The sequence below is a fragment of the Pseudophryne corroboree genome, chromosome 2 (assembly GCF_028390025.1).
Source record: "Pseudophryne corroboree isolate aPseCor3 chromosome 2, aPseCor3.hap2, whole genome shotgun sequence".
NCBI lineage: Eukaryota > Metazoa > Chordata > Amphibia > Anura > Myobatrachidae > Pseudophryne > Pseudophryne corroboree.
In genome coordinates, this window is record NC_086445.1 from 963,686,256 (window position 1) to 963,709,827 (window position 23,572).

General features: G+C 48.0%; 1 long non-coding RNA gene across 3 annotated transcripts in view; it reads left to right on the plus strand.

Moving 5' to 3' along the window:
* Positions 1-23,572, plus strand: part of LOC134987273 (uncharacterized) — a 109,855-nt gene that overhangs the window by 34,594 nt on the left and 51,689 nt on the right. The window contains exon 1 of one of the 3 annotated variants that reach the window (XR_010192966.1): positions 16,180-16,513. The exons of 1 other annotated variant lie outside the window; for it this stretch is intronic. This is a non-coding gene — a long non-coding RNA (uncharacterized LOC134987273). Of the gene's footprint in view, positions 1-16,179; positions 16,514-23,572 lie in introns of those variants that run through there. One more of the 3 variants, XR_010192967.1, reaches the window with a different exon arrangement.

Sequence of the window (23,572 nt, forward strand, 5' to 3'; positions counted from 1 at the left end):
TTTTCATACGGACAGGGCAGAATTGAGGACTCGTCCTCAATTTCTTCCTAAGGTGGTTTCAGCATTTCACTTAAACCAGCCTATTGTGGTGCCTGCGGCTACTAGGGACTTGGAGGATTCCAAGTTGCTGGACGTAGTCAGGGCCCTGAAAATATATGTTTCCAGGACGGCTGGAGTCAGAAAATCTGATTCGCTGTTTATCCTGTATGCACCCAGCAAGCTGGGTGCTCCTGCTTCTAAGCAGACGATTGCTCGTTGGATTTGTAGTACAATTCAGCTTGCACATTCTGTGGCAGGCCTGCCACAGCCAAAATCTGTAAAAGCCCATTCCACACGGAAAGTGGGCTCATCTTGGGCGGCTGCCCGAGGGGTCTCGGCTTTACAACTTTGCCGAGCAGCTACTTGGTCAGGGGCAAACACGTTTGCTAAATTCTACAAATTTGATACCCTGGCTGAGGAGGACCTGGAGTTCTCTCATTCGGTGCTGCAGAGTCATCCGCACTCTCCCGCCCGTTTGGGAGCTTTGGTATAATCCCCATGGTCCTTTCGGAGTCCCCAGCATCCACTAGGACGTTAGAGAAAATAAGAATTTACTTACCGATAATTCTATTTCTCATAGTCCGTAGTGGATGCTGGGCGCCCATCCCAAGTGCGGATTGTCTGCATTACTTGTACATAGTTATTGTTACAAAAATCGGGTTATTGTTGTTGTGAGCCATCTTTTCAGAGGCTCCTTCTGTTATCATGCTGTTAACTGGGTTCAGATCACAAGTTGTACGGTGTGATTGGTGTGGCTGGTATGAGTCTTACCCGGGATTCAAAATCCTTCCTTATTGTGTACGCTCGTCCGGGCACAGTATCCTAACTGAGGCTTGGAGGAGGGTCATAGGGGGAGGAGCCAGTGCACACCAGCTAGTCCTAAAGCTTTTACTTTGTGCCCAGTCTCCTGCGGAGCCGCTATTCCCCATGGTCCTTTCGGAGTCCCCAGCATCCACTACGGACTATGAGAAATAGAATTATTGGTAAGTAAATTCTTATTTTAATTTTATCTCATTATCATCCAGTCTATATTAGCAGCAGACACAGTACGGTAGTCCACGGCTGTAGCTACCTCTGTGTCGGCAGTCGCTGGTCCATCCATAATTGTATACCACCTACCCGTGGTTTTTTTTTCTATCTTCTTGATACTAGTAGCTTACTTTAGGAGTCTGCAGTGCTGACAGACAGTGTCCAGCAGGTCCGTCATTACATAATATATACCTGTCCGGCTGCAGTACTAGTGTGATATATATATATATTTTAATTTTATCTCATTATCATCCAGTCTATATTAGCAGCAGACACAGTACGGTAGTCCACGGCTGTAGCTACCTCTGTGTCGGCAGTCGCTGGTCCATCCATAATTGTATACCACCTACCCGTGGTTTTTTTTTCTATCTTCTTGATACTAGTAGCTTACTTTAGGAGTCTGCAGTGCTGACAGACAGTGTCCAGCAGGTCCGTCATTACATAATATATACCTGTCCGGCTGCAGTACTAGTGTGATATATATATATATTTAAATTTTATCTCATTATCATCCAGTCTATATTAGCAGCAGACACAGTACGGTAGTCCACGGCTGTAGCTACCTCTGTGTCGGCAGTCGCTGGTCCATCCATAATTGTATACCACCTACCCGTGGTTTTTTTTTCTATCTTCTTGATACTAGTAGCTTACTTTAGGAGTCTGCAGTGCTGACAGACAGTGTCCAGCAGGTCCGTCATTACATAATATATACCTGTCCGGCTGCAGTACTAGTGTGATATATATATATATTTTAATTTTATCTCATTATCATCCAGTCTATATTAGCAGCAGACACAGTACGGTAGTCCACGGCTGTAGCTACCTCTGTGTCGGCAGTCGCTGGTCCATCCATAATTGTATACCACCTACCCGTGGTTTTTTTTTCTATCTTCTTGATACTAGTAGCTTACTTTAGGAGTCTGCAGTGCTGACAGACAGTGTCCAGCAGGTCCGTCATTACATAATATATACCTGTCCGGCTGCAGTACTAGTGTGATATATATATATATTTTAATTTTATCTAATTATCATCCAGTCTATATTAGCAGCAGACACAGTACGGTAGTCCACAGCTGTAGCTACCTCTGTGTCGGCAGTCGCTCGTCATCCATAAGTATACTAGTATCCATCCATCTCCATTGTTTACCTGAGGTGCCTTTTAGTTGTGCCTATTAAAATATGGAGAACAAAAATGTTGAGGTTCCAAAAATAGGGAAAGATCAAGATCCACTTCCACCTCGTGCTGAAGCTGCTGCCACTAGTCATGGCCGAGACGATGAAATGCCAGCAACGTCGTCTGCCAAGGCCGATGCCCAATGTCATAGTACAGAGCATGTAAAATCCAAAACACAAAATATCAGTAAAAAAAGGACTCAAAAATCTAAAATAAAATCGTCGGAGGAGAAGCGTAAACTTGCCAATATGCCATTTACCACACGGAGTGGCAAGGAACGGCTGAGGCCCTGGCCTATGTTCATGGCTAGTGGTTCAGCTTCACATGAGGATGGAAGCACTCAGCCTCTCGCTAGAAAAATGAAAAGACTCAAGCTGGCAAAAGCACAGCAAAGAACTGTGCGTTCTTCGAAATCACAAATCCACAAGGAGAGTCCAATTGTGTCGGTTGCGATGCCTGACCTTCCCAACACTGGACGTGAAGAGCATGCGCCTTCCACCATTTGCACGCCCCCTGCAAGTGCTGGAAGGAGCACCCGCAGTCCAGTTCCTGATAGTCAGATTGAAGATGTCAGTGTTGAAGTACACCAGGACGAGGAGGATATGGGTGTTGCTGGCGCTGGGGAGGAAATTGACAAGGAGGATTCTGATGGTGAGGTGGTTTGTTTAAGTCAGGCACCCGGGGAGACACCTGTTGTCCGTGGGAGGAATATGGCCATTGACATGCCTGGTCAAAATACCAAAAAAATCAGCTCTTCGGTGTGGAAGTATTTCAACAGAAATGCGGACAACATTTGTCAAGCCGTGTGTTGCCTTTGTCAAGCTGTAATAAGTAGGGGTAAGGACGTTAACCACCTCGGAACATCCTCCCTTATACGTCACCTGCAGCGCATTCATAATAAGTCAGTGACAAGTTCAAAAACTTTGGGCGACAGCGGAAGCAGTCCACTGACCAGTAAATCCCTTCCTCTTGTAACCAAGCTCACGCAAACCACCCCACCAACTCCCTCAGTGTCAATTTCCTCCTTCCCCAGGAATGCCAATAGTCCTGCAGGCCATGTCACTGGCAATTCTGACGAGTCCTCTCCTGCCTGGGATTCCTCCGATGCATCCTTGCGTGTAACGCCTACTGCTGCTGGCGCTGCTGTTGTTGCTGCTGGGAGTCGATGGTCATCCCAGAGGGGAAGTCGGAAGACTACTTGTACTACTTCCAGTAAGCAATTGACTGTCAAAACAGTCCTTTGCGAGGAAGATGAAATATCACAGCAGTCATCCTGTTGCAAAGCGGATAACTGAGGCCTTGACAACTATGTTGGTGTTAGACGTGCGTCCGGTATCCGCCGTTAGTTCACAGGGAACTAGACAATTTCTTGAGGTAGTGTGCCCCCATTACCAAATACCATCTAGGTTCCACTTCTCTAGGCAGGCGATACCGAGAATGTACACGGACGTCAGAAAAAGACTCACCAGTGTCCTAAAAAATGCAGTTGTACCCAATGTCCACTTAACCACGGACATGTGGACAAGTGGAGCAGGGCAGGGTCAGGACTATATGACTGTGACAGCCCACTGGGTAGATGTATGGACTCCCGCCGCAAGAACAGCAGCGGCGGCACCAGTAGCAGCATCTCGCAAACGCCAACTCTTTCCTAGGCAGGCTACGCTTTGTATCACCGGTTTCCAGAATACGCACACAGCTGAAAACCTCTTACGGCAACTGAGGAAGATCATTGCGGAATGGCTTACCCCAATTGGACTCTCCTGTGGATTTGTGGCATCGGACAACGCCAGCAATATTGTGTGTGCATTAAATATGGGCAAATTCCAGCACGTCCCATGTTTTGCACATACCTTGAATTTGGTGGTGCAGAATTTTTAAAAAAACGAGAGGGGCGTGCAAGAGATGCTGTCGGTGGCCAGAAGAATTGCGGGACACTTTCGGCGTACAGGCACCACGTACAGAAGACTGGAGCACCACCAAAAACGCCTGAACCTGCCCTGCCATCATCTGAAGCAAGAAGTGGTAACGAGGTGGAATTCAACCCTATATATGCTTCAGAGGTTGGAGGAGCAGCAAAAGGCCATTCAAGCCTATACAATTGAGCACGATATAGGAGGTGGAATGCACCTGTCTCAAGCGCAGTGGAGAATGATTTCAACGTTGTGCAAGGTTCTGCTGCCCTTTGAACTTGCCACACGTGAAGTCAGTTCAGACACTGCCAGCCTGAGTCAGGTCATTCCCCTCATCAGGCTTTTGCAGAAGAAGCTGGAGACATTGAAGGAGGAGCTAACACGGAGCGATTCCGCTAGGCATGTGGGACTTGTGGATGGAGCCCTTAATTCGCTTAACAAGGATTCACGGGTGGTCAATCTGTTGAAATCAGAGCACTACATTTTGGCCACCGTGCTCGATCCTAGATTTAAAACCTACCTTGGATCTCTCTTTCCGGCAGACACAAGTCTGCTGGGGTTCAAAGACCTGCTGGTGACAAAATTGTCAAGTCAAGCGGAACGCGACCTGTCAACATCTCCTCCTTCACATTCTCCCGCAACTGGGGGTGCGAGGAAAAGGCTCAGAATTCCGAGCCCACCCGCTGGCGGTGATGCAGGGCAGTCTGGAGCGACTGCTGATGCTGACATCTGGTCCGGACTGAAGGACCTGCCAACGATTACGGACATGTCGTCTATTGTCACTGCATATGATTCTCTCCCCATTGAAAGAATGGTGGAGGATTATATGAGTGACCGCATCCAAGTAGGCACGTCAGACAGTCCGTACTTATACTGGCAGGAAAAAGAGGCAATTTGGAGGCCCTTGCACAAACTGGCTTTATTCTACCTAAGTTGCCCTCCCACAAGTGTGTACTCCGAAAGAGTGTTTAGTGCCGCCGCTCACCTTGTCAGCAATCGGCGTACGAGGTTACTTCCAGAAAATGTGGAGAAGATGATGTTCATTAAAATGAATTATAATCAATTCCTCCGTGGAGACATTGACCAGCAGCAATTGCCTCCACAAAGTAGTACACAGGGAGCTGAGATGGTGGATTCCAGTGGGGACGAATTGATAATCTGTGAGGAGGGGGATGTACACGGTGATATATCGGAGGATGATGATGAGGTGGACATCTTGCCTCTGTAGAGCCAGTTTGTGCAAGGAGAGATTAATTGCTTCTTTTTTGGTGGGGGTCCAAACCAACCCGTCATTTCAGTCACAGTCGTGTGGCAGACCCTGTCACTGAAATGATGGGTTGGTTAAAGTGTGCATGTCCTGTTTATACAACATAAGGGTGGGTGGGAGGGCCCAAGGACAATTCCATCTTGCACCTCTTTTTTCTTTAATTTTTCTTTGCATCATGTGCTGTTTGGGGAGTATTTTTTTGAAGGGCCATCCTGCGTGACACTGCAGTGCCACTCCTAGATGGGCCAGGTGTTTGTGTCGGCCACTAGGGTCGCTTAGCTTACTCACACAGCTACCTCATTGCGCCTCTTTTTTTCTTTGCGTCATGTGCTGTTTGGGGAGTGTTTTTTGGAAGGGCCATCCTGCGTGACACTGCAGTGCCACTCCTAGATGGGCCAGGTGTTTGTGTCGGCCACTAGGGTCGCTTAGCTTACTCACACAGCTACCTCATTGCGCCTCTTTTTTTCTTTGCGTCATGTGCTGTTTGGGGAGTGTTTTTTTTTTGGAAGGGCCATCCTGCGTGACACTGCAGTGCCACTCCTAGATGGGCCAGGTGTTTGTGTCGGCCACTAGGGTCGCTTAGCTTACTCACACAGCTACCTCATTGCGCCTCTTTTTTTCTTTGCGTCATGTGCTGTTTGGGGAGTGTTTTTTGGAAGGGCCATCCTGCGTGACACTGCAGTGCCACTCCTAGATGGGCCAGGTGTTTGTGTCGGCCACTAGGTTCGCTTAGCTTACTCACGCAGCTACCTCATTGCGCCTCTTTTTTTCTTTGCGTCATGTGCTGTTTGGGTAGTGTTTTTTTTGGAAGGGCCATCCTGCGTGACACTGCAGTGCCACTCCTAGATGGGCCAGGTGTTTGTGTCGGCCACTAGGGTCGCTTAGCTTACTCACACAGCTACCTCATTGCGCCTCTTTTTTTCTTTGCGTCATGTGCTGTTTGGGGAGTGTTTTTTGGAAGGGCCATCCTGCGTGACACTGCAGTGCCACTCCTAGATGGGCCAGGTGTTTGTGTCGGCCACTAGGGTCGCTTAGCTTACTCACACAGCTACCTCATTGCGCCTCTTTTTTTCTTTGCGTCATGTGCTGTTTGGGGAGTGTTTTTTTAGGAAGGGCCATCCTGCGTGACACTGCAGTGCCACTCCTAGATGGGCCAGGTGTTTGTGTCGGCCACTAGGGTCGCTTAGCTTACTCACACAGCTACCTCATTGCGCCTCTTTTTTTCTTTGCGTCATGTGCTGTTTGGGGAGTGTTTTTTGGAAGGGCCATCCTGCGTGACACTGCAGTGCCACTCCTAGATGGGCCAGGTGTTTGTGTCGGCCACTAGGGTCGCTTAGCTTACTCACACAGCTACCTCATTGCGCCTCTTTTTTTCTTTGCGTCATGTGCTGTTTGGGGAGTGTTTTTTGGAAGGGCCATCCTGCGTGATGCAGTGCCACTCCTAGATGGGCCAGGTGTTTGTGTCGGCCACTAGGGTCGCTTAGCTTACTCACACAGCTACCTCATTGCGCCTCTTTTTTTCTTTGCGTCATGTGCTGTTTGGGGAGTGTTTTTTTTGGGAGGGCCATCCTGCGTGACACTGCAGTGCCACTCCTAGATGGGCCAGGTGTTTGTGTCTGCCACTAGGGTCGCTTAGCTTACTCACACAGCTACCTCATTGCGCCTCTTTTTTTCTTTGCGTCATGTGCTGTTTGGGGAGTGTTTTTTGGAAGGGCCATCCTGCGTGACACTGCAGTGCCACTCCTAGATGGGCCAGGTGTTTGTGTCGGCCACTAGGGTCGCTTAGCTTAGTCATCCAGCGACCTCGGTGCAAATTTTAGGACTAAAAATAATATTGTGAGGTGTGAGGTGTTCAGAATAGACTGAAAATGAGTGGAAATTATGGTTTTTGAGGTTAATAATACTTTGGGATCAAAATGACCCCCAAATTCTATGATTTAAGCTGTTTTTCTCTATCGTCCTAGTGGATGCTGGGGTTCCTGAAAGGACCATGGGGAATAGCGGCTCCGCAGGAGACAGGGCACAAAAAGTAAAGCTTTTCCGATCAGGTGGTGTGCACTGGCTCCTCCCCCTATGACCCTCCTCCAGACTCCAGTTAGATTTTGTGCCCGGCCGAGAAGGGTGCAATCTAGGTGGCTCTCCTAAAGAGCTGCTTAGAGAAAGTTTAGCTAGGTTTTTTTATGTTACAGTGATTCCTGCTGGCAACAGGATCACTGCAGCGAGGGACTGAGGGGAGAAGGAGTCAACTCACCTGCGTGCAGGATGGATTGGCTTCTTGGCTACTGGACATCAAGCTCCAGAGGGACGATCACAGGTACAGCCTGGATGGTCACCGGAGCCGCGCCGCCGGCCCCCTTGCAGATGCTGAAGACAGAAGAGGTCCAGAATCGGCGGCTGAAGACTCCTGCAGTCTTCTAAAGGTAGCGCACAGCACTGCAGCTGTGCGCCATTTTCCTCTCAGCACACTTCACACGGCAGTCACTGAGGGTGCAGGGCGCTGGGAGGGGGGCGCCCTGGGAGGCAAAATGAGTACCTATAAAGGCTAAAAATACCTCACATATAGCCCTAGAGGCTATATGGAGATATTTAACCCCTGCCTGATTTCTCAAAATAGCGGGAGACGAGCCCGCCGGAAAAGGGGCGGGGCCTATCTCCTCAGCACACGGCGCCATTTCCTCTCACAGCTCCGCTGGTCAGGACGGCTCCCAGGTCTCTCCCCTGCACTGCACTACAGAAACAGGGTAAAACAGAGAGGGGGGGCAAATTTATGGCGATATTTTTATATAACAAAGCAGCTATAGGGGAGCACTTATTATAAGGCTATCCCTGATATATATATAGCGCTTTTGGTGTGTGCTGGCAAACTCTCCCTCTGTCTCCCCAAAGGGCTAGTGGGTCCTGTCTTCATTAGGAGCATTCCCTGTGTGTCTGCTGTGTGTCGGTACGTGTGTGTCGACATGTATGAGGACGATATTGGTGTGGAGGCGGAGCAATTGCCAAATATGGGGATGTCACCTCCTAGGGGGTCGACACCAGAATGGATGCCTTTATTTATGGAACTACGGGATAGTGTCAACACGCTAAAGCAGTCGTTTGACGACATGAGACGGCCGGACAATCAATTAGTGCCTGTCCAGGCGACTCAAACACCGTCAGGGGCTGTGAAACGCCCTTTGCCTCAGTCGGTCGACACAGACCCAGACACAGGCGATGATTCCAGTGGTGACGGTGACAAATCAACCGTATTTTCCAGTAGGGCCACACGTTATATGATTTTGGCAATGAAGGAGGCGTTACATTTAGCTGATACTACAGGTACCACTAAACAGGGTATTATGTGGGGTATGAAAAAACTACCTATAGTTTTTCCTGAATCAGAAGAACTAAATGACGTGTGTAATGAAGCGTGGGTTACCCCTGATAAAAAGCTGATAATTTCAAAGAAATTATTGGCATTATACCCTTTCCCGCCAGAGGTTAGGGAGCGCTGGGAAACACCTCCTAGGGTGGACAAGGCGCTAACACGCTTATCTAAACAAGTGGCGTTACCCTCTCCTGAGACGGCCGCACTTAAAGATCCATCAGATAGGAGGATGGAAAATATCCAAAAAAGTATATACACACATGCAGGTGTTATACTACGACCAGCTGTAGCAACTGCCTGGATGGGCAGTGCGGGGGTAGTTTGGTCAGAGTCCCTGATTGAAAATATTGATACCCTGGACAGGGACAATATTGTACTGTCGTTAGAACAAATAAAGGATGCGTTTCTTTATATGCGTGATGCACAGAGGGATATATGCACACTGGCATCACGGGTAAGTGCTATGTCCATTTCGGCCAGAAGAGCTTTATGGACGCGACAGTGGACAGGCGATGCGGATTCAAAACGGCATATGGAAGTTTTGCCGTATAAGGGGGTGGAGTTATTTGGAGTCGGTCTATCAGATTTGGTGGCCACGGCTACAGCCGGGAAATCCACCTTTCTACCTCAAGTCACTCCCCAACAGAAAAAGGCACCGACTTTTCAACCGCAGCCCTTTCGTTCCTTTAAAAATAAGAGAGCAAAGGGCTATTCATATTTGCCACGAGGCAAAGGTCGAGGGAAGAGACAGCAACACGCAGCTCCTTCCCAGGATCAGAAGCCCTCCCCGGCTTCTACAAAAGCCTCAGCATGACGCTGGGGCTTCTCAAGCGGACTCGGGGACGGTGGGCGGTCGTCTCAAAAATTACAGCGCGCAGTGGGCTCACTCGCAAGTAGATCCCTGGATCCTGCAGATAATATCTCAGGGATACAGGTTGGAATTAGAGACAGATCCACCTCGCCGTTTCCTGAAGTCTGCTTTACCAGCGTCCCCCTCCGAAAGGGAGACGGTGTTGGAAGCCATTCACAAGCTGTACTCTCAGCAGGTGATAGTCAAGGTACCTCTTCTGCAACAAGGGAAGGGGTATTATTCCACTCTTTTTGTGGTACCGAAGCCGGATGGCTCGGTAAGGCCTATTCTAAATCTGAAGTCCTTGAACCTGTACATAAAGAAGTTCAAGTTCAAAATGGAGTCACTCAGAGCAGTGATAGCGAACCTGGAAGAGGGGGACTTTATGGTATCCTTGGACATCAAGGATGCGTATCTCCACGTTCCAATTTACCCCTCACACCAGGGGTACCTCAGGTTCGTTGTACAAAACTGTCACTATCAGTTTCAGACGCTGCCGTTCGGATTGTCCACGGCACCTCGGATCTTTACAAAGGTAATGGCCGAGATGATGATTCTTCTTCGAAGAAAAGGCGTATTAATTATCCCATACTTGGACGATCTCCTAATAAGGGCGAGGTCCAGAGAACAGCTAGAGATGGGATTAGCACTGTCTCAAGAAGTGCTAAAACAGCACGGGTGGATTCTGAATATTCCAAAATCCCAGTTAATGCCGACAACTCGTCTGCTGTTCCTAGGGATGATTCTGGACACGGTTCAGAAAAAGGTTTTTCTCCCGGAGGAAAAAGCCAAGGAGTTATCCGAGCTTGTCAGGAACCTCCTAAAACCAGGAAAGGTGTCTGTACATCAATGCACAAGAGTCCTGGGAAAAATGGTGGCTTCTTACGAAGCGATTCCATTCGGCAGATTCCACGCAAGAATTTTCCAAAGGGATCTGTTGGACAAATGGTCAGGGTCGCATCTTCAGATGCACCTACGGATAACCCTGTCTCCAAGGACAAGGGTGTCTCTTCTGTGGTGGTTGCAGAGTGCTCATCTATTGGAGGGCCGCAGATTCGGCATACAGGATTGGATCCTGGTGACCACGGACGCCAGCCTGAGAGGCTGGGGAGCAGTCACACAAGGAAGAAACTTCCAGGGAGTATGGACGAGCCTGGAAACGTCTCTTCACATAAACATTCTGGAACTAAGAGCAATATACAATGCTCTAAACCAGGCAGAACCTCTGCTTCAGGGAAAACCGGTATTGATCCAGTCGGACAACATCACGGCAGTCGCCCATGTGAACAGACAGGGCGGCACAAGAAGCAGGAGGGCAATGGCAGAAGCTGCAAGGATTCTTCGCTGGGCAGAGAATCATGTGATAGCACTGTCAGCAGTGTTCATCCCGGGAGTGGACAACTGGGAAGCAGACTTCCTCAGCAGACACGATCTTCACCCGGGAGAGTGGGGACTTCATCCAGAAGTCTTCCACATGCTGGTAACCCGTTGGGAAAGACCAATGGTGGACATGATGGCGTCTCGCCTCAACAAAAAACTGGACAGGTATTGCGCCAGGTCAAGAGATCCGCAGGCAATAGCTGTGGACGCGCTGGTAACGCCTTGGGTGTACCAGTCGGTGTATGTGTTTCCTCCTCTGCCTCTCATACCAAAAGTATTGAGAATTATACGGCAAAGAGGCGTAAGAACGATACTAGTGGTTCCGGATTGGCCAAGGAGGACTTGGTACCCGGAACTTCAAGAGATGATCACGGAAGATCCGTGGCCTCTACCTCTAAGGAGGGACTTGCTTCAGCAGGGTCCCTGTCTGTTTCAAGACTTACCGCGGCTGCGTTTGACGGCATGGCGGTTGAACGCCGGATCCTAAAGGAAAAAGGCATGCCGGAAGAAGTCATTCCTACTTTGATTAAAGCAAGGAAGGAAGTAACCGTGCAACATTATCACCGAATTTGGCGAAAATATGTTGCGTGGTGCGAAGATCGGAGTGCTCCGACGGAGGAATTTCAACTGGGTCGATTCCTACATTTCCTGCAATCAGGATTGTCAATGGGTCTCAAATTGGGATCTATTAAGGTTCAAATTTCGGCCCTGTCGATTTTCTTTCAAAAAGAATTGGCTTCAGTCCCTGAAGTCCAGACCTTTGTTAAGGGAGTGCTGCATATACAGCCTCCTGTGGTGCCTCCAGTGGCACCGTGGGATCTAAATGTGGTTTTGGACTTCCTAAAATCTCATTGGTTTGAACCACTAAAAAAGGTGGATTTGAAATATCTCACATGGAAAGTAACCATGCTTCTAGCCCTGGCTTCGGCCAGGAGAGTGTCAGAACTGGCAGCTTTATCTTACAAAAGCCCATATCTGATTTTCCATTCGGACAGGGCAGAACTGCGGACTCGTCCGCATTTTCTCCCTAAGGTGGTGTCAGCATTTCATCTGAACCAGCCTATTGTAGTGCCTGCGGCTACAAGTGACTTGGAGGACTCCAAGTTACTGGACGTTGTCAGAGCATTAAAAATATATATTGCAAGGACAGCTGGAGTCAGAAAATCTGACTCGTTGTTTATATTGTATGCACCCAACAAGATGGGTGCTCCTGCGTCTAAACAGACGATTGCTCGTTGGATCTGTAGCACAATCCAACTTGCACATTCTGTGGCAGGCCTGCCACAGCCTAAATCTGTAAAGGCCCATTCCACAAGGAAGGTGGGCTCATCTTGGGCGGCTGCCCGAGGGGTCTCGGCATTACAACTTTGCCGAGCAGCTACGTGGTCAGGGGAGAACACGTTTGTAAAATTTTACAAATTTGATACTCTGGCTAAGGAGGACCTGGAGTTCTCTCATTCGGTGCTGCAGAGTCATCCGCACTCTCCCGCCCGTTTGGGAGCTTTGGTATAATCCCCATGGTCCTTTCAGGAACCCCAGCATCCACTAGGACGATAGAGAAAATAAGATTTTACTTACCGATAAATCTATTTCTCGGAGTCCGTAGTGGATGCTGGGCGCCCATCCCAAGTGCGGATTATCTGCATAAATTGTACATAGTTATTGTTAACTAATTCGGGTTATTGTTGAAGGAAGCCATCTTTCAGAGGCTCCGCTGTTATCATACTGTTAACTGGGTTTAGATCACAGGTTGTACGGTGTGATTGGTGTGGCTGGTATGAGTCTTACCCGGGATTCAAAATCCTCCCTTATTGTGTACGCTCGTCCGGGCACAGTACCTAACTGGAGTCTGGAGGAGGGTCATAGGGGGAGGAGCCAGTGCACACCACCTGATCGGAAAAGCTTTACTTTTTGTGCCCTGTCTCCTGCGGAGCCGCTATTCCCCATGGTCCTTTCAGGAACCCCAGCATCCACTACGGACTCCGAGAAATAGATTTATCGGTAAGTAAAATCTTATTTTTAGTGTTTTTTGAAAAAAACACCCGAATCCAAAACACACCCGAATCCGACAAAAAAAATTCGGTGAGGTTTTGCCAAAACGCGGTCGAACCCAAAACACGGCCGCGGAACCGAACCCAAAACCAAAACACAAAACCCGAAAAATTTCAAGTGCACATCTCTAGTGTGTATGGGGGTCAGATTGATGAACGTTGCGTGCTACCGCATGTCGCTCAGCGTTCATCAATATTGAGCTGACATGCAGCTCAACCCATCAATGGGCCTAATTCAGAGTTGATCGCAGCAGCAAATTTGTTAGCAGTTGGGCAAAACCGTGTGGAAGATATAACATTTGCAGAGAGAGTTAGATTTGGGCGGGTTATTTTATTTCTGTGCAGGGTAAATACTGGCTGCTTTATTTTTACACTGCAAATTAGATTGCAGATTGAACACACCACACCCAAATCTAACTCTCTCTGCACATGTTATATCTGCCTCCCCTGCAGTGCACATGGTTTTGCCTAATTGCTAACAGAATTCCTGCTGCGATCAACTTGGAATTGATCGCAGCAGGAATTTTGTTAGCAATTGGGCAAAATCGCAAAGAGCTGTTCTGCCGATAACAGCTGTCCCTTGTGATTAGATGACTTATGCATTTATGACCTGGGAGTCCTTCTGTGCATGAGCGAGCAACAGGGGACACTGGGAGGATCCATAGGCTTCACTTAGGCAACATCATTTATAGATGGCATTGCGTACCAGTGGCGTGCGGTGAGGTCAGTGGCTGGTGAGGCACTGCAGCCATAATGTCCACCAAATCCTGCTGATGACCCCTACCACCACTGCCGCCAATGCCCGCTGCCTGCCTGCTCATTATACTTGTGATATATTGTACATTTTTATAGAAAAAAAAATTAGTGTTTGGGACTGGGAAGGGGTGGGAGGAGGACATGAATGCAATTTTGTTGTCCAGGGCTTCCATTAACTTAATAGCGCCGTGGATGCAGCGTTATTAAGTTAATAGAAGACAAACACTGCCGCAAAAGCATAGAATTTGTAAAAAAAAAAAAAATGGAGCTTTCAAATAGACCTGCTTTTTGCTGGCTTGTTGTGATAGTCATGCACGGATCAGCGAGATCCGTGCATGCTTATCTGTGGAAAAGGCTATGAATTGGTTAAAATTTAAAAAAAGAAATGCCTAAGGTCCCCCCTCCTAAGTATAACCAGCTCCGGGCTCTTTGAGCCGGTCCTGGTTGTTTAAATACTGGGAAAAAATTGGACCGGGGTTCCCCGTATTTAGACAACCAGCACCGGGCTCTTAGTCCGGTCCTGGTTCCAAAAATACGGGGGACAAAAGACGTAGGGGTCCCCCGTATTTTTAAAACCAGCACCGGGCTCCACTAGCCAGGGACATAATGCCACAGCCGGGGGACACATTTATGTAGGTCCCTGCGGCCGTGGCATTACCCCCCCAACTAGTCACCCCTAGCCGGGGTTCCCTGGAGGAGTGGTGACCCCTTTAATCAAGGGGTCCCCCCCCTCCAGCCACCCAAGGGCCAGGGGTGAAACCCGGGGCTGTCCCCCCCATCCGTGGGCGGTGGATGGGAGGCTGATAGCCATGTGTGTAAAAAAAGAATATTGTTTTTTGTTGTGGAACTACAAGGCCCAGCAAGCCTCCCCCGCTTGCTGGTACTTGGAGAACCTCAAGTACCAGCATTCGGGGAAATAACGGGCCCGCTGGTACCTGTAATTCTACAACAACAAAAATACCCAAATAAAAACACAACTCACACACCGTGACAGTAAAAGTTTATTAAAAACACACTTACACACTCACACATACTTACCTACATCCCACGCCGGTCACGTCCACTTGTCCAGTAGAATCCAATAGGGCCGGTACCTGTAAAAATGAGAGACAGATTACTTACCTACATCCCACGCCGATCACGTCCTCTTGTCCAGTAGAATCCAATAGGGCCGGTACCTGTAGAGGAGAGAGGGCACACAATTTGTTCTTCGGCAGACTTACTTACCTATACACTCAGGCATATGCATTTAGGAGTTTGGAAAGAGAGAGAGAGCGAGAGAGAGAGAGAGAGGGAGAGGAGAGAGAGGGGAGAGCAGGGGCAAACGCAGGATTCAGTGAGGGGGGTTTCCATGTGGGTGTGTGTGTATGTGTGTATGTATGTACAGTATGTATGTGTGTGTGTGTGTGTATGTATGTATGTATGTATGTATGTGTGTATGTGTGTATGTATGTATGTATGTATGTATATATATATCTATCGTACGCACGTGTGTGTGTGTGTGTGTGTGTGTGTGTGTGTGTGTGTGTGTGTGTATATATATATATATATATATCCTCCTTATATGTAATAGATGGCATGCCCCTCTCCGTGCAGTAGAAACCAGGCGGCACTCAGCGGTCTCTGTGAGTAAATCAATGTATTAAAGTACAAAAGGCATAGTGTACCGACGTTTCAACGCCACACAAAGCGTTTTTTTTTTTCAAGCCTATAGTAAAGCACCTTGAAAAAAACGGCCATTGAAACGTCAGTACACTATGCCTTTTGTACTTTAATACATTGATTTACTCACAAAAACTACTAAGTGCCACCTGGTTTCCACTGCACGTAGGGGTGCATGCCAGTCTTCACCCAGGGAACTATTGCACCATATACACAGAGTGACACACAAACACATATACACAAACACACACCCGAACATACATAAATATACATACATACATACATACATACATAGTATTACATACATACATACACACACAATCACATACACACATACATAAATTACTACAAATGCAAACATACACACAGTTACAGTATGTGCATACCTTTCCACCAGGCGCGCTAGCGGACGGAGGGAACTTGCGCAGCCAGCAGCTCCCCCATTCACTCCAGACTGTCTGTAGTAGAGGGCTATGGTAGCTCTCTGTTACTGCTGCAGTGCAGCGGCTCCGCGGTCGCGATCGCGAACGCGTCTTTTACCTGAGATGGAGACAACTGTGTCTCCGTCTCAAAAACAGAAGATTCAGCTCATCAGGGGGGGGGGGGTCCAGGTAGTTGGAAACCCCCCCCCCCCTGCGTGCACCACTGGAGAGGGGAGAGGGAGAGAGAGAGAGAGAGAGAGAGACAAACCTGGATTGAATCTGTTTGCGCCCTCCAGCTGCACTTGCCGGCGGAGGGAGCAGCTCTGACACTGACAGCGGGGGATCTTCTCAGCGGACCTGCCACTGATAGCGGCTCTTCTCTGCGACGCCCGGCGTGGACAGACAAGGAGGGGGGACATGCGGCAGCACGAACCTCGGCTAACTAATTTCCGCCCTCCAACTGCTCCTGCTGAGCAGGTATGACAGCCGCTCTCTCTTCAGCGGCGACAGCGGCTCTTCATAGCGGCACCCGGCGCGGACAGAGAAGGAGGGGGAACATGCGCCAGGAGGGGGACTGTGCCTGATAAGGAAGCGGCCATGCTGGGGAAGGTGAGCACTCATTTTTTAGCTTATAGGTGATTGGACCAGCGGATCCAGCCCTGGATCCGCTGTCAAATCACATCTAGCCCTATCGTCGCGGCACTTCTATTAGTGCCGCTTCCTCGTTGATTTTCTATGGGCTTTTACAGCCCAGTGCTTGGCCACGCCCCCTGCTTTCTCCTCCGTCCCATTCACAACGGGAGGCACTGTTATCAGTGCCTCCTAACCTGCAACTTCCATTTCTTACAATGGTTAAAATAATATTACAAAGTTACTTATGACACAGAACATGTCATAAGTATCTTCCGTCTATTATTTTACTAAATAATGACAGGGGAGGCACTGCCTCCCCTGACTGCACGTCCCTGTTGCGTACCGGGTCCAAGCTATGGAAAATTTTGCTTGCTGGAGCTCAGTGCATTGGGAAATGCAGTCACAACTCAGAAAACTGCATTTTCAGAGGTTTGCCCACAGTTTGTTTATTAGCAAGGTGCAGATGTGTATAATAACATAAAAAATGAAACTCCTGCTTGCTGGAATGCATACAATAAAAAGAGCAGGAAGATTCGGACCATGATAGTTATCCAGATTATCACACCACACTAACAGAAAAAGCAAAGTTTATGGATGAACAGTTAGGCCATAACTATTGGTTTGTAAGTGGTCCCGCCGCTCAAGCAGTGGCGACACATGCCGTGTGCGGGGGGCTGAAGGGATGACACCATAGTACCGGCTCTTCTGCAGTGACATGAGCCTAGTCTTATATTCTCCTGCAGTACTCGGCTCCTGTCACACATGAAGAGGCGGCACTGCACTCAGCCCAGTCTCCGGGGGCATCCAGCATCTCAGGGGTTGCTAGACACGCCCCCGGAGTGTAGAAATGGAGACCCCCCATGAGACCACATCCCCTTTTGTTAGGCCATGCCCCCCTTTTTGGGCGACCGTGCCAGAGGCGCACATGGGGGGGGGGAGCAGTGCAGAGTGCACACCGGGTGTCACCAGAGCAGGTGACGCCTCTGTGCCCATCGCATAGGACCCTGGTGGCAGCACCAGGTGGCAGCACTGCATTTGGCTTGCAAGCTACCTGTAATGGCACCCTGCAGCCAGTAGAGCTGTGCTTTTTTTCCCGGTACAGATGACCCTGTCCCCTCAGAATGATGTCATGAGGTCACAGGTTAAGGGGACGAAGCCGGCACAGGGCAGAAAATTGCCCTGCCCCAGTGCTGGAAACAATAGTCCACAGTGCACATTTATCTCAACAACTACAATTATAAGTATTACCAATTATAATTATAATTCATATCACGGAGAGACCTGTGACAGTGGCTAACAACACTCACTATGCAGCTTGTATACTGTACAGCATAGCCTGAGGCAATCAGAACTTCAATCAATAATCCACTTCAGTTAGCGACATTGTTAGTATGGCTTGAAGACTCAATAAATAAATATCATTAAAAAAATGAATGTGCTGGACCAGAGCTGGCAAAAGCACACACTCAGCACAATGTAGCATGCAGGGATAGCGCACTGATCCATCACCCTGCGCTGTATTGATTACACAGGAGACATGCTATTCCTATCACACACGTGAAGCTTATAATTCACTCACACAATCCCATTAGCGATCAGTTCACTTATCCCACCTATTTTAAGCAATTAACTCAGACAGCATATCACGTAGATACTACAGTATTATATCATTATTTCCTACGTGCTGCAGCTCTCGCTCTCTCTTAGCTAAAAGGGATGCATTTTAGTGGTTTACGTTATTAGAAACCGTATGAAAGGTAAAATCAAAAAGAAAAAAAAAAGAGTGATTATCTGTAGGGCGTGTCGGCACTAGGGTTTATATCAAGAGGCCATGCCAGCGCAAGCTCACTTTATCACATCGCCTTGAGCATTAACCAGTCAGATTGTCCAACGACTTTGGAACTGACTGGTGAGTAGGCAGCTTTAGTACTAAGGGGTCTAGTCATGAAGCAGTGATAAGAGCGGAGAAGTGAGCCTGTGGAGAAGTTGCCCATGGCAACCAGGCAACCAATCAGCTGCTCCGTATAACTGTATAGTATGCAAATTATAAATGTTACATCAATGCTGATTGGTTGCCATGGGCAACTTCTCCACTGGCTCATTTCTCCACACTTTTCACTGCTTCATGTATAGACCCCTAAGCCTTGCACAGTGATAAAGTACCAAACAACCAGCTCCTAACTGTCATGCAGGTCCACCCCGCATGTCAGGTCCTGCCACCCCCCGCTAACATGTGAGAGCATCGCATGCTTAGAGTTGCCCCCTGCCTACACAGCCTAGCTGCGAAGGCAGTCGGAGGGCATCCATCTTTTGGGTCACAGCAGCTGCGTGTGACATCACGCAGCCATCGTGGCCCGCCCTGCAAATGGTCCGGACATGCCTGCGATGTCCGGACCACGCCCCCCCCCCCCCCCAAGCGGTGCATCGACACCCACAAGACGTGGGGTCCACGGCCCGTCACCACCCCACCGGCATGGATCATTATTCTGAGATATTGCAGTTGAAAGGCGCCACCCCGACAGGAATAAAAAACGCCCTGTGCAAATTTGCAAATGCATTGCAGATCGCTATTCATTCGTAGATGCATACGCAATTTCCGAAACATCGACGATTATTGCCGTCTGAGAAAATGTGAGTAGGTCTGAGGCTGCCACTAATCTGCGACTGAGATGGCCTAGAAGTGGTCTGCGCTAACGTCAGAGACCTTTCACAGAAAACGCCTGGGCACAGCTGCGGTTTTTCTGACACACCCAGAAAACGGCAGGTTTCCACACAGAAACGCAGACTTCCTGTCAGTCAAACAGCGGCTACATTGCGATTATGATCGGTACGCAATTTCTGTCACTATTAACCCTCACGCGTGTCCAATGAGCAGTCGTTTGATAACCGCTCAATTTGTGAATTCTCGGAATAGCGATCCATGCTGAATTAGGCCCTTAGTACAGTCAATAGTATAGTATAGTGTACAGTTACTAGTCTTCAGATCTTACGGTGGCGTGTTAAAGCTACCGGGAACCTCCTTGCTTCCTGCACCATCAACATTTCAAATTGCTTCATGCTCTGTTTGTGATGTGATCTATTCTGCGTGATCTGCTGTGTGTGGGATCTGTTGCATGGAATCTACTTTGAAGACGCAAGAATGGAATGATAATCTCCTACAATCATGAGCTCAAAAAGAGATCCTGTCAAAGTAAGAAACACACTAAATAATGAAAAAAGGATAACAGATAACAGTGATTTAGTCCACCTACTTATTGATGTTTGCTATAGACAGAGACTGCTGTGTTCTATTTGTCTAATGCTGATTACGTGCTTAAATGCTCCCACATGTATTGTTGAATGGCTGAAATGCATTATACACCTTAACAATACTCCCTCTGGGAGATTCATGAAAGGTCATTCTGACCTCGTGACCCAGCTGCTCTAGTGACCCTATCAGGCAAATAATTTATATGTTTCTTGTCATAGAAAACAGTGTGCATTATGGATATATACTGTATAGCAGTATTACATGTTTTAGAAAATATACAATAGTTCAGTCAGGGCATTGTACAATATAGGGCAATTTAGTATGAATCGAGACCACATACTGAACTACTAATGCCCAAGGCGCATGAAGCCATACTGCGCGTGCAATCGCATCCCACTTATGCGACCGCATCTGTCTGATTGACAGGCAGAGGCGTTCGTGGGGGAGGGGGGGGGGGGGTCTGGGGCGGCAACACAGCAATGCAGCGTTGAGCAGGCGTGTCTTCAGAAATAAGGGTGGGTTTCGGGCTTCTGCGTGACGTAACACGCGACCTCTGTGACCTGGGAAAATGGCGGCTCTATGCCTGCCTTTGCAGCCAGGCTGTGAAGGCAGTGGGGCTTCCACATTTGCATGTTGGGCGGCCTTATCCTGTGCTGGGCGTCCCTCAGCATGCGACCGCAGGCAGTTGCAGTTTTGCTAAAATAACAAAACTGCAACTGAAGCTGAATAAGGTCCATAGGCCTAGATTTATCAAGCCATGAAGAGTGGTAAATTTGTACGGTGATAAAGTTCCAGCCAATCAGCTCCTAACTGTCATGTTACAGGCTATGTTTAAAAAAAATGACAGTCATGAGCTGATTGGTTGGTCCTTTATCACCGTGCAATTTTTTCACTCTCCAAGCCTTGATAAATCTGGTCCTACAGTATATAGTGTCATATGTACAAGTGAAATGACAAGCAGATGACAACAAAGTAGTTTCCTGTCACAGCTTTTTATTTTGTAGTCAGTATCAGTTTGTTACAATTTGTGCATCCTATTATAGCAATGTTTGCTTTGTACTAATACAATTCATACATTCATGATTAAAGTTAGAACATGGTTTCCATTAAAATACATTTGATGAAGTAAAGCATGAGCAACAATACACAGTGCAAGTGTTGATGGACTATAAGCTGACTAAACAGCTAAAATACATTTTTTATTGCAGCATATGTAGTGTTCATCACTTGCGTTTTATTGAAATTCAGTGTATTAATTGATTTGCCATAATAAGCTAGACTTCTTTAATGGAGATCATCTACAGCGATCAATTGTCAGTTCTTACGCTTAATTCTAAGAAGAGTCATTTCATGAAGCCGCTGATGATAGATGATAGCCAGCGTTAGAACAGGGTGTCTAAGGTCTGCCAGTAAATTAAATTACAAGGGCTGACTGTAGAGTCAAAGATTATCTGATTATGCATATCACACACATTTATTCCATAAGCACACAATAATTGTGTCTAGCTATGTTTGATTATGATTTTGTGATGTGAGAGAAATGAAATACAAGGAATAAAATCCCTTTCCCTGTATTTTTCCTGAATGAATCCTTGCATTCCTTGGCTCTTTTACCCTCCAGTCTGACCTGATGACAAGAGCTGCAGTGCAGGAACACTCCTGATATAATTATATTATGTGTGGAATGGAAGCAGTGGGACGCTATGTTCTCTCTCAGTATGACCGCAGCTATTTTATTAAACAGTAGGATACATGAACATTTTTAGTCATTGGTATAACTAATCTTTACAATGAAAGACATGACACAGGGTCAAAGTCTCACTTTACATAAGACTAGTGCTTAAAGTGGTCCTAGAGAGGTGGTGGAACTCACCCCCCACCCATGCTTGTGAAAGAAAGGTATTGCGCCGCAAAAAGGGGGCATGGGCTCAAGAAATAAGAATTTACTCACCGGTAATTCTATTTCTCGTAGTCCGTAGTGGATGCTGGGAACTCCATAAGGACCATGGGGAATAGACGGGCTCCGCAGGAGACTGGGCACTCTAAAGAAAAGATTAGGTACTATCTGGTGTGCACTGGCTCCTCCCTCTATGCCCCTCCTCCAGACCTCAGTTAGGGAAACTGTGCCCGGAAGAGCTGACATTACAAGGAAAGGATTTTTGGAATCCAGGGTAAGACTCATACCAGCCACACCAATCACACCGTACAACTTGTGATAACCTTACCCAGGTAACAGTATGAACAACAACTGAGCCTCACTCAACGGATGGCTCATAACAATAACCCTTATTTAAGCAATAACTATATACACGTATTGCAGAAAGTCCGCACTTGGGACGGGCGCCCAACATCCACTACGGACTACGAGAAATAGAATTACCGGTGAGTAAATTCTTATTTTCTCTGACGTCCTAGTGGATGCTGGGAACTCCGTAAGGACCATGGGGATTATACCAAAGCTCCCAAACGGGCGGGAGAGTGCGGATGACTCAGCAGCCCTGACTGAGCAAACACAAGGTCCTCCTCAGCCAGGGTATCAAACTTGTAGAACTTTGCAAAGGTGTTTGAACCCGACTAAGTAGCCGCTCGGCAAAGCTGTAAAGCCGAGACCCCTCGGGCAGCCGCCCAAGAAGAGCCCACCTTCCTTGTGGAATGGGCTTTTACTGATTTTGGATGCGACAATCCAGCCGCAGAATGAGCCAGCTGAATCGTGCTACAGATCCAGCGAGCAATAGTTTGCTTTGAAGCAGGAGCACCCAGCTTGTTGGGTGCATGCAGGATAAACAGCGAGTCAGTCTTCCTGACTCCAGCCGTTCTGGAAACCTATATTTTCAAAGCCCTGACTACGTCCAGCAACTTGGAGTCCTCCAAGTCCCGAGTAGCCGCAGGCACCACAATAGGTTGGTTCAAATGTAACGATGATACCACCTTTGGGAGAAATTGGGGACGAGTCCTCAATTCTGCCCTGTCCATATGGAAGATCAGATATGGGCTTTTACATGACAAAGCCGCCAATTCCGACACACGCCTAGCCGATGCTAAGGCCAACAGCATGACCACTTTCCACGTGAGATACTTTAGTTCCACGGTCTTAAGTGGCTCAAACCAGTGGGATTTAAGGAAATCCAACACAACGTTAAGATCCCAGGGTGCCACTGGTGGCACAAAAGGGGGCTGAATATGCAGCACTCCCTTAACAAACGTCTGAACCTCAGGCAGTGAAGCCAGTTCTTATTGAAAGAAAATGGATAGGGCCGAAATCTGGACCTTTATGGACCCCAATTTTAGGCCCATAGTCACCCCTGACTGTAGGAAGTGCAGGAATCAACCCAGCTGGAATTCCTCTGTAGGGGCCGTCCTGGCCTCACACCAAGCAACATATTTTCGCCATATACGGTGATAATGCTTTGCTGTCACGTCCTTCCTAGCCTTTATCAGCGTAGGAATAACTTCATCCGGAATGCCTTTTTCTGCTAGGATCCGGAGTTCAACCGCCATGCCGTCAAACGCAGCCGCGGTAAGTCTTGGAACAGACAGGGCCCTTGTTGCAGCCGGTCCTGTCTGAGAGGCAGAGGCCATGGGTCCTCTGTGCGCATTTCTTGCAGTTCCGGGTACCAAGTCCTTCTTGGCCAATCCGGAACAATGAGTATTGTTCTTATTCCTCTCTTTCTTACTATTCTCAGTACCTTGGGTATGAGAGGAAGAGGAGGAAACACATATACCGACTGGTACACCCACGGTGTCACTAGGGCGTCCACAGCTATCGCCTGAGGGTCCCTTGACCT